The sequence below is a fragment of the Arachis hypogaea genome, chromosome 4 (genome assembly GCF_003086295.3).
Source record: "Arachis hypogaea cultivar Tifrunner chromosome 4, arahy.Tifrunner.gnm2.J5K5, whole genome shotgun sequence".
Classification (NCBI taxonomy): Eukaryota; Viridiplantae; Streptophyta; class Magnoliopsida; order Fabales; family Fabaceae; genus Arachis; species Arachis hypogaea.
The window spans coordinates 67,347,798-67,358,199 of NC_092039.1; the positions used below are offsets into that span (position 1 = coordinate 67,347,798).

Here is a 10,402-nt window from a genome sequence, read left to right on the forward strand (position 1 = left end):
CTGAAATGCGAACTCGATACAAAGGCTCGATAATTAAGTAGTTAATACTAGAGAAGGTTACGTAATGTTCTTTCTAGTAGAAATACCCTGAATTAAGCAAGGTATTTTGCTGAACGGGACGTTATAATATGGTATTAGAGCAGTCCTTCCTGTAGTGCCTTAGGAGTGGACTGACTATGCTTCATTGCATACTCTGTGTGTTTGTCATGCTTTCTAACTTGTTCTGATGACAAGAGTTTATATTTTGTATGCATTACTGTCTAGTGATTAACGCTATTAGTTTACCATTGCATACCTCATGGTATCAAGTTTGGCCAACTTAATACTAATGATTTATGTATATGGGAATACTAATGGGTTATCATAGATGAAATAGAAGTGATAGGTTAATGCGAATCACGAGGTTTTGGGGACGTTAGAGACTAAATTCTAGAGATTAGTTCCGTTTCGACGTATGCTCTTTATTCGTGCTTAGCATTATCTCTTTCTCTACTAATTGTATTGGAATTTATAGTTTCTGATCTCTTTCTTGCTAACCTTGCATTATTATTCGTGTATGTCCTTGCTTGACTCTGTATCTGGCTGTTGTTTGAATCTTTTGAAACATTTATCCTTACCTTATAAACTCTATGCTCCCTGCTCTGAACTCTGATTTATTTCGATGCAACATACCATTTCTTATAATTTCTTCTCGAGTACTTGTTTCAGATTCTCTTTGAGAAAAATTTCAATTTACATATTTTCTTATTTGACTGTATCCACAACGCTTGCTTAAATTTTGATGGGATTGTTTTTTATTCGGTCTAGACTTTCTTACATAAACTTTGAAACTTCTTTATATAGTTCAATCTTGTTTATTTGTGATATACCACTTATTTTTTATTGATTTATAGAAAATTTTATTTCAGAATTTATTCTTTGAATAGAAGATGATTTTCTTCCAACTTTACTATAACTTTATTTTAATACCTAATAATGTACTTAAATATCCTCCAAGATTTTTTTAAAGAAAATATTTTGCCCTTAACATCAAACAGGCTTTAATTTACAAACCTCACTTGATTTGTTTTTATCTGAAATTAAATTGGCATAACATATTATTTATACTTAGTTTAGTACTTTTGAAAAATGTTGGATTTAAATATTTTCTTTTGAAAAAGATAAACTAATTCCCTATATTTCAAATTGCAGTTGTTCAAAATTGTTGTACTATTTTCCTAATAATGTTCATATTGAAACTGTTCGATTCAAAATTTCTTTCTAAGCTTTGAATTAACTCCTTTTATGCTCCATTTCTTTCCTTATATATATATATATATATATATATCCCTGTTTGTTGATGATCTCACGTATTCCTTCAAATCCTTGTGAAATACCATCTTGTACAGCTGCGAACTTGAGTATTCTTCCAATTTCTCGCATAAACCTTTCATGTCATTTGTCTTTCTTTTCTCATGTCTCATAATCCTTATAAATGTTAGTTCCTAGGAATATGATTTGTGGAAGCGGAAAGTGAATCTGGTAAGCGTATGAGGTTATAAGGAGTTATGGAGTTTTGAGGCGACGAGAGAGAGTGATCATGCTTTGTTAAAAGTTGTGAACGAATATATGTGTCTATTTGATATTGAATTTTAAAATTTAGTTTGCGTTAAGTTTTTTATCAACTCTTACATTACTTTATATATCTTCTTCTATATTTATGTGATATGATCTTGTTGGTATCTTTAAAATATTCAAAAGGGGATGTGAATATAAATCTTTTCTTCATCTTATATCAATTTTCGAGGGCGAAAATTTTTGTAAGTTGGATAGAATGTAACATCCCACATTTTTTAAAATATAATTATAAATAAATTGTGATTTTATTTTATTAAGTTTAAACTTTATAATTTTAAAAATTATTTTATTAGAAATAATTAAGTAGATTCGGAGGTAATTTCATCTTAAACCAATTAAGATTCTTAAGTAATTTTATATAATGGAATACTTTGTATAATTTTAGTAATTGAAAAATAAGAAAGAATTGTATGATTTAATTTAAGTAACTTTTATTCTTAAAAGGTTACGATTTATTTGATTAATTTGATATCTAATTTTATAAATCAATTAAGAATAATTAAATTAGTTTTATTAATATTTGGAGTTAAGTTAATTAAAATTTTTGTATAAATTTTATAACTGGTTATTTTATATAATTTCAAATTAGAATTCAATAATGGAAGTGTTATATAATTAAATTTAAGAAATTTCTATTATGAATAAATTATGATTTATTTTATTAGTTTGAGCTCTTGGAGATTAATTTACTAGAAAATGATTAAATTGATTTTTATAAATACTTTGGGCTTAAATTAATTAAGGTTTATGTACAATCTTTACTATAATTAGTTATTTTACATAAATTGGAATTAAAGTTTGGGTAATCAGAAAGTAATGAAAAATTATATCGTATAATCTAAATAATTGATATTTTCGGATTTAAACCATATTTAATAAATGTGATTAGTATATTTACTTTATGATTTAAATTAGAAATAATTATTTGAGCTTGTTAATAGATTGATAGATAAAATCTTATGCGTTTTAAAAGTAATATTTATAGCTTTATATTTGAATTCTAAATTGTTATCCTATCATAAATGTTTTATAAAAATGTTATATTACTTATATATACATATATTATCCTAATATTACAAATCCCTAATTCATATACTAAATCCCTAAATCTACAATCAAAAAGGGAAAGAAAGGGAACGGGAAGCTCGAGGGGGAGACAGAAGGGAAGAAAGAAGGAAAAGAAAAACAGAGGGAGAGGGTGAGGGAACAAAGGAAGAAGAGGGAGAAGTGGATCGTCATCGGGGGAGGAGGAGACTGCCGCCGTCGTAAGCCATCACTGCGCGTTGCCGTCGAGTACACGGACCAGAGGGAGACGCGAGCAGTGTCCGAGAGGAAGCTCCGTCCTCGTCGCCGTTCCATAGTCACTGTTGAAGCCAACCTCGTTGTCGTTGGAGAAGCTGCGCGTTTAGCCGAATCGTCGCTGCTGAACGCTGCTATGCCGCCATCAAGTCTGAGTTGAGGAAAGGAGACGTGGAGTCGGCGTCGCCCGGAGAGAAACGCGAATGGCAAGGAGAAGCAGAACGCATGGTGGGGAGGCTTTCCTTGCCGCTGCCGCCGCTGGAATCATGAACCAAGGTGGAGGAGAAGGCCGTCTTCCCCGTTGCTACTATAATCGTCCGCGCTACTGCCGGTGCTTCTTTGTTCTGTTATTCCTTTCTTATTCTTGTAAGACATTCTTGTTCTGAACCTCCACTTGACGTTCTTGTTTATTCCGCTGCCATTTTATTAGCCTTACTCTTGTTCCAAATTAAATTTATCCCCTGTTCCACCCTTGAATTTCCAGAATTATTATTCTACCCAATATGAATTCATTGTTTTGCTCACTGTCGTGGCCAACTCGCGTTGCTGCTGCCCTGTCAAAGCTGTTGTGAGTGTTGCTAACATTGGCGGATAAGGGATGAAGGAGCTGCTGCATTTTGGGTGCAGCCCAACCGGTCATCACGCCACAATTTCGTCTTCGATTTCTTTGAAATTCGACATCGAGGTAGGGGGTTTAAAACGATTTTAATTTAAGAATGCCCGCAAGGTTTATTGAGTAAATTGCAAATGGTCTTAATTGTTGCGAGTGATTAATTGATGATATGAATGCTAAGTTGTGCTTGTGAAGTGTAATTGGAATTATTGATAGTGATATTGATTGGTTGTGTGAATATTGAATTGTGGCTGAAATTGTGATTGGAATGGTTGAAATTGTGATTTGGAATTGTTGATTGGTGATATTGATTGATTATGTAGATTGGGAATAGTTTGATGACTTATTGTTGAGAATTACTGAATTTTAATGGGTTATGTTGGATTTATTGCTGTTGAGCTATTATTTGGTATATTGTAATGTTAATGAGCTTGGTTGGTGGTTGATTTGGAATTGGTTTTGAGGGGTATTGAAGGGTTGGATTTTGAATACAAAATAGTTTGCTAAAAATCAGGTTCTCTTGAAATTAAACGGCAACTTTGAAAGTGAATCAGTGACTCTATAGTGATTGAAATTATAAGAATTTAAGTGTTAAGTAAATTATATTAAGTGTAATTGTGAAAACTCAATTTTGAAGGTTTCGTATCAACTAGAGAATTAGTTATGATTTTCAAACTTGAATTCTAAAATCTGATTTTCTGCATAATTTCTAAACTGAGTCAGCAACTTTGAAAAGCTATAACTAATTCTGTGATTATCAAAATTGCGTGGAACCAAGTCCGGATTAAGCTTGAGAATATAGGGAGCTGGACTGGTTAATTTCAGACTTTTTCATTAAGTTTATGATTTATGGTGAATTTTTGAATTATGGATGTCAAATAAATCTGGTTTTTCTGCAGAACGTTTAACATAGCAGCAACTTGTTTCCTCTATTGGAATTTCTCCAGTTTGAATTTTGAAATGGAACAAATTTTAAATGAAACTCTGGTACTAATACTTTAATTTTATAAAACTTTAGAATTGTTAGAGTTGTGGTTTTAAAGATTTGGATTTTTAAAGTAAGATGTATTATGCAGTAAAAGTCAGGTTTTGTTTTCTAAGTTAGTAATTTTGAGACTTTATAATTTTTAATTCTGGAATGATATGGAGATGTAACCAATTGGAGGTGAAAGTTGAGTATGTTTAGTACATATGATTCAAATTTCAGGGTTTTCCATATTTTAATAAGTGAGTTATGGGACATGGGAAAAGGTTGTGTTTAATGATTTGTAAAACAGAATTCTGCAGAAATTTACCTAACTTCCAAACTACGTAACTCCTTCAATAAAAATGGTATGACCCTGGAACCAATTGAGAAAGAAATTTGGATAAGTTAGATTTAACCACATTAATTTTTAAGGTGTTTGGATTCAATTTGGATTTTATATGAAATTTCGAATGTTGTATGCTGCTGCTGTTTTGTGGATTTAAAACACTGCAGAGCAGTCACGATTTTGCTTATATTTCCGAAGCTAGAGTCAACAAAAAATTATGATTTTTGGTTTAGTAGAAATCTTAATCTGAGACGATCGCATGGATATAAAGTTTGCGTAATTCCAAATTCATTTGATAGTTTAAAAACAAAATGGAAATTAGGTTGCCAAGTTGTGTTGGTAATTATTTTGGATATGGAATTTAAGAAATAGATTTTCTATTATCAAATATTTTTGAGAATATATTGCTGTGGCAATTGCTGAAAGAGGCTGACAAAATGTTGAGAAAGAAGGAACCCGTAAGGATGGCTAAGTCCTATTTTTAAGGGAGACTATGTCCAAATTTTTATAAAGTATAAGGACTTAATCAAAATCAATATTTAAGGCTTATTTAATGATAAAAACTTTAATGATTCTTTTAAAAAGAGATTATTTGGTATACGAGATTGTTGGCAAGGGCGTGGGTGTTGTCCCGCTTGCGTATTTGCAATTATGAAAGAAAAAGAAAAGATGTAAAGTTTGTATAGTATGATTGAACAGAGAAAGAAAGTAGTACTGCATAAGAATGTGAAAGTGATGATGAATAATTAGAATGATAATGAATGATAGTAATAAGAATGATTATGTGATGATCTGCTGCATTGAGGCAGTCAGATAGATAGTGGTGCGACCACTGAGAACGTTTTCCTACGGTTTAGATCCATATTTTATTTCTGTAAGGCAGAGGGGTTATTTCCTGCTACAGCAGTACCGTGACCACCTATTCAATTTCTGTAGTGGCAGAGAGGTTATTTCCTGTATACAGAAGATGTGTCGGCATACATCCCTGCAGTGGCAGATGTGTTACTTCCTACGTGCAGTGGACCCTATGGTGGCAGAGGGGTTATTTCCTGTACACAAGGTTATAGCCAACAGGAAAGCCATATCCGGCTAGTAATGCTGGGTTACGTCATGAGTGGGTAGAAACCGACAGATGAGCTCATTACCTACACTAGGACTAGACATTCATTATATGCATCTATGTGACATTGTTTGGGTGTGTATATTGTAATTGGTTTGCCTAAATGAATAATTCTGATAACTACTAATTGCTATACTTGATATAATTGCTCTTGATTGTATTTGAACCTCATTACTTGTGTTTGTAACTGATTGGCTGGATTGTGGTGAATTGGGTGTTGGTTGAATTGCTTGGGCCTGAGGCCGTGATGGGATTGTGTTTGAGGTTTAGTAAGTATGAAAGATTGAGTTGGTTCAGCATAGACTTAATGAACCTATACTTAGAACAAATTAGTCATTAATACGGTCTAGGAAACTTTTAAGATTTTTATAAAAGAAAATATGGGTTTAGAATTTTGGATAATTAAATGATGCTTTAAAAGATTTTGGATTTTTGAATGTTATGCCGTTGGTTTTCAAAATAAAAGGTTGATAAGGCGAGTAGATCGCTCCAAATGAAAACAATTTTTCTTTTAAATATTTCTGAATGGAATTAATTATTTGTGTTTTATTCTTTACTTTCATGGCATTCTCGACCTCTACTGAGAACATGTAGTTTGGCTCTCACCCGCAAATTTTTCACCCTTTCAGTGACACAGGTTTGAAGACGCAATTTAAAGCTGCAAGCGATTAGTAGGTTTCCTTTATGGTTTTAATTGCTTTCATAGGGTCCCCTGCTGTTGTCCCTTGAGAATTTTATTTCATATAGAGGGGTAGGTTTGGTATATTATATTTGAGTTTCATTTGGTTTATTTTGTATAAGAATTATTATCAATAATATTTATGTCATTATTATTATTTGTAAACGTTTGAATTATGACTTTAATGAAATAAAAATTTTTTTCTGGAATTTTCTTAAAACTGAAACGCGAACTCGATACAAAGGCTCGATAATTAAGTAGTTAATACTAGAGAAGGTTACGTAATGTTCTTTCTAGTAGAAATACCCTGACTTAAGCAAGGTATTTTGCTGAACGGGATGTTACAACAGTCATGAGTTTGAAACTCGTCACAATCATCCCATCCCAAATCCTACTTAGAATACCACAGACAAGGTTTAGACTTTCCGAATCTTAAGAATGCTGCCAATTGATTCTAGCTTATAGCACGAAGACTCTGAGCTCACGGAATGGAAGGCTCTATTGTCAGGAGAGGCAACCACGCGTCATGGATCAAGAATCTAAGAGATATACATTCAAGCTTATTTTCATGTAGAACGGAGTGGTTGTTAGGCACGCGTTCATAGATTGAGAATGGTGATGAGGGTCACATAAACATCACATTCATCATGTTCTTGGGTACGAATGAATATCATAGAATAAGAATAAGTGTAAATTGAATATAAAAACAGTAGTACTTTGCATTAATACTCGAGGAACAGTAGAGCTCCACACCTTAAGCTATAGTGTGTAGAAACTCCACCATTGAAAATACATAAGTGATGATGGTCCAGGCATGGCCGTGAGGCCAGCCCCCAATGTCTAAGGACTAAAAATGATCCAAAGATGTTTCGAAAGATCCAGATATCAATACAATAGTAAAAAGTCCTATTTATACTAAACTAGTTACTAGGATTTACAGAGATAAGTAAATGATGCAGAAATCCACTTCCGGGGCTCACTTGGTGTGTGCTTGGGCTGAGCATTGAAGCTTTCATGTGTAGAGACTTTTCTTGGAGTTAAACGCCAGTTATTACGCCAATTTGGGCGTTTAACTGCAGCTTCTATCCTGTTTCTGGCGTTTAACGCCAGAATAGGGCAGGAAGTTGGCGTTTGAATGCCAGTTTGCATCATCAAAACTTGAGAAAAGCCCATGATGTCTAATTTCCAATGCAATTGAGAGCACGCCATTTAGGTTTCTGTAGCGCCAAAAAATCCATTTCGAGTGCAGGGAGGTCAGAATCCAACAACATCAGCAGTCCTTTTTCATCCTCTGAATCAAATTTTTGCTCAGGTCCCTCAATTTCAGCCAGAAAATATTTGAAATCACAGAAAAACACACAAACTCATTGTAAAGTCCAGAAATGTGAATTTTGCTTAAAAACTAATAAAAATATACTAAAAAGTAGCTAGATTATACTAAAAACTATCTAAAAACAATGCCAAAAAGCATATAAATTATCCGCTCATCATAGTGTCAATGGGTATCAAATTGACCACAAGGAACCCAAATCACCAACTCAATTAGACCCAATGACTCAAGGTCACTCAATTCCCTTAGACTAGGCCAAGAGTGTAGAAAACTACTCTATAACTAGTGAAAACATTTTATCAAATACCTAGAGTGCAATAAAAGTAAACATAATAGATTGCAAGAATTAATAAAAACCATAAGTAACACAAACAAGAAATCAACAATAGCAACTAAGACAAACATAAAAAGACATGGAAATATAAAGTTGTATTAAAAGAGAATTGAAATTGACAAGAGAGTGCATAAACTAAATTAGCAAAATAAAGAAATCAACAAGACAAGTAGATAAACTAAAATGCTAGAACAAATTAAAGTAAAGAAAAGCTAAAATGAAACAAGATTAAAATCTAAATCTTAAAGGGATTGAAATAAGAACCCTAAAATCTAGAGAGAGGAGAGAGCTTCTCTCTCTAGAATTCTAACCTAAAACATGGTGAAAACTAAACCATGACTACCCGCTTCCCATTCCCCTTTAATTCTTGGGTTCAAAAGCATCAGAGATGAGTTATATTTGGGCCTTCTTGAGCTTAGGAATCACCTACAGCGTATTGCCTTTAATGAGGTCACATGCCGCATGTCACATGTACGGATGGGTCACGCGTACGCGTCTCTGGCAACTTTCCTTACCACGCGTACGCGTCACCTTGACGATTCCTTCTTCACACGTACGCGTGAACAATGCGTGCGCGTGGCCTTGAATCCACCAAATTCTCATTTCTTCATGAGTTCTCCACTTTGGATGCTTTTTTTTTCACTTCTTCCATCCAATCCTTGCCTTATGACCCTGAAATCACTCAACAAATATATCAAGGCATCGAATGGAATTAAAGTGAATTAAAATTAGCAGTTTTAAAGGCCTAAAAAGAATTTTTTTACTCTTAAGTACAAATTAGGAGAAATTCACAAAACCATGCTATTTCATTGAATAAATGTGGGATAAGTTGATAAAATCCCCTAAATTCAACACAAGATAAACCACAAATTTGGGGTTTATCAAACCTCTCCAAACTTAAACTAAGCATGTCCTCATGCTAAACTAAGAAAGACAAGAAATGGGGTATGAACATTTATTCGATGCAAATAAACTATATACACCTATCTACACGCATGCAACTAAATGCAAAATTCTTCTACCTACTTGGTTAAAAGTAAATCAACTTCCAAGAACATATATAAAAAAGTAGGGCTAAGATAGTATGATGATTCATGAATCCATCAATTCAAATATCAAAATGAAGTAATAACAAACTTTTGAAGAAGAAAGCTCGTGAAAGGAGGGAACAAGGAATTGAGCATCGAACCCTCACCGGAAGTGTATCTACTCTAGTCACTCAAGTGTATAGGGTTGATTCACTAAATTATCCTCTAATTGAGCTTTCCAAGATTTGTTTTTCATCTAACAATCAACAATTATTCAATGTATGCATACCTTTATCATAAGGACTTATTCATAGGTTGTAATGGGGCTAAGGTAAAGGTAAGGATATATATATATATGGCTAAGTGAGTTTGAAATTTGCATCCTTGATTAACCTAAGCTCTCACCAAACACATATAACAACCTATACAATTCTAATACTCCACCTAGCTATCCATCATTCCCATTTTTTTTCATATACTCATGCATTCTCTTCAATTCACATTCCATATGCATTGTTATTATTACTTTACTTTGGGGCATTTTTGTCCACTTTTTTTATTGCTTTTCTTTTTTTCTTTTTTCTTTTTTTTATATATATATTTTTCTTTTTCTTTATAATTTTTTTCACACTAAAGTATATACAAACATATCAATGCATATGGTTTTCAATATTTTATGCATGAGTATGTACCCAATTCCCAAGATCTTCAACAAAATTATAAAAACACATTCTTATCTCACCTAATGTTCGCAATTTTCCCAAACTTGAATGATAAACACTCTCACTAGCCTAAGCTAATCAAAGATCCAAATTAAGGACATTTATTGTTTTTCACTTAGGGGTAGTGATGTGCTAAAATTAAGAACAAAAGGAGTTTAGCATAGGCTCAAAGTTGGTTAACAATGGTAAATTAAAGCTAAGGCTATTTGGGTAAGTGAGCTATTGAAATGACGGCCTCAATCATATAAATGCATTCATACACAAAAAAAATGGACATAAAGAATCAAACAAATCAATGATTACAATCATAAAAAGAGAATAACACACATAAGAATGAAAATAGTGGT

General features: G+C 32.9%; 1 long non-coding RNA gene across 1 annotated transcript; it reads left to right on the top strand.

The window, feature by feature from the left end:
• Positions 1-1,481: 1,481 nt before the first annotated feature.
• On the top strand, positions 1,482-6,850 carry LOC112796806 (uncharacterized). The gene is made up of 3 exons (XR_003199398.3): positions 1,482-3,282; positions 3,401-3,601; positions 6,592-6,850. It is a non-coding gene; the product is annotated as an uncharacterized lncRNA (long non-coding RNA).
• Positions 6,851-10,402: the final 3,552 nt, after the last annotated feature.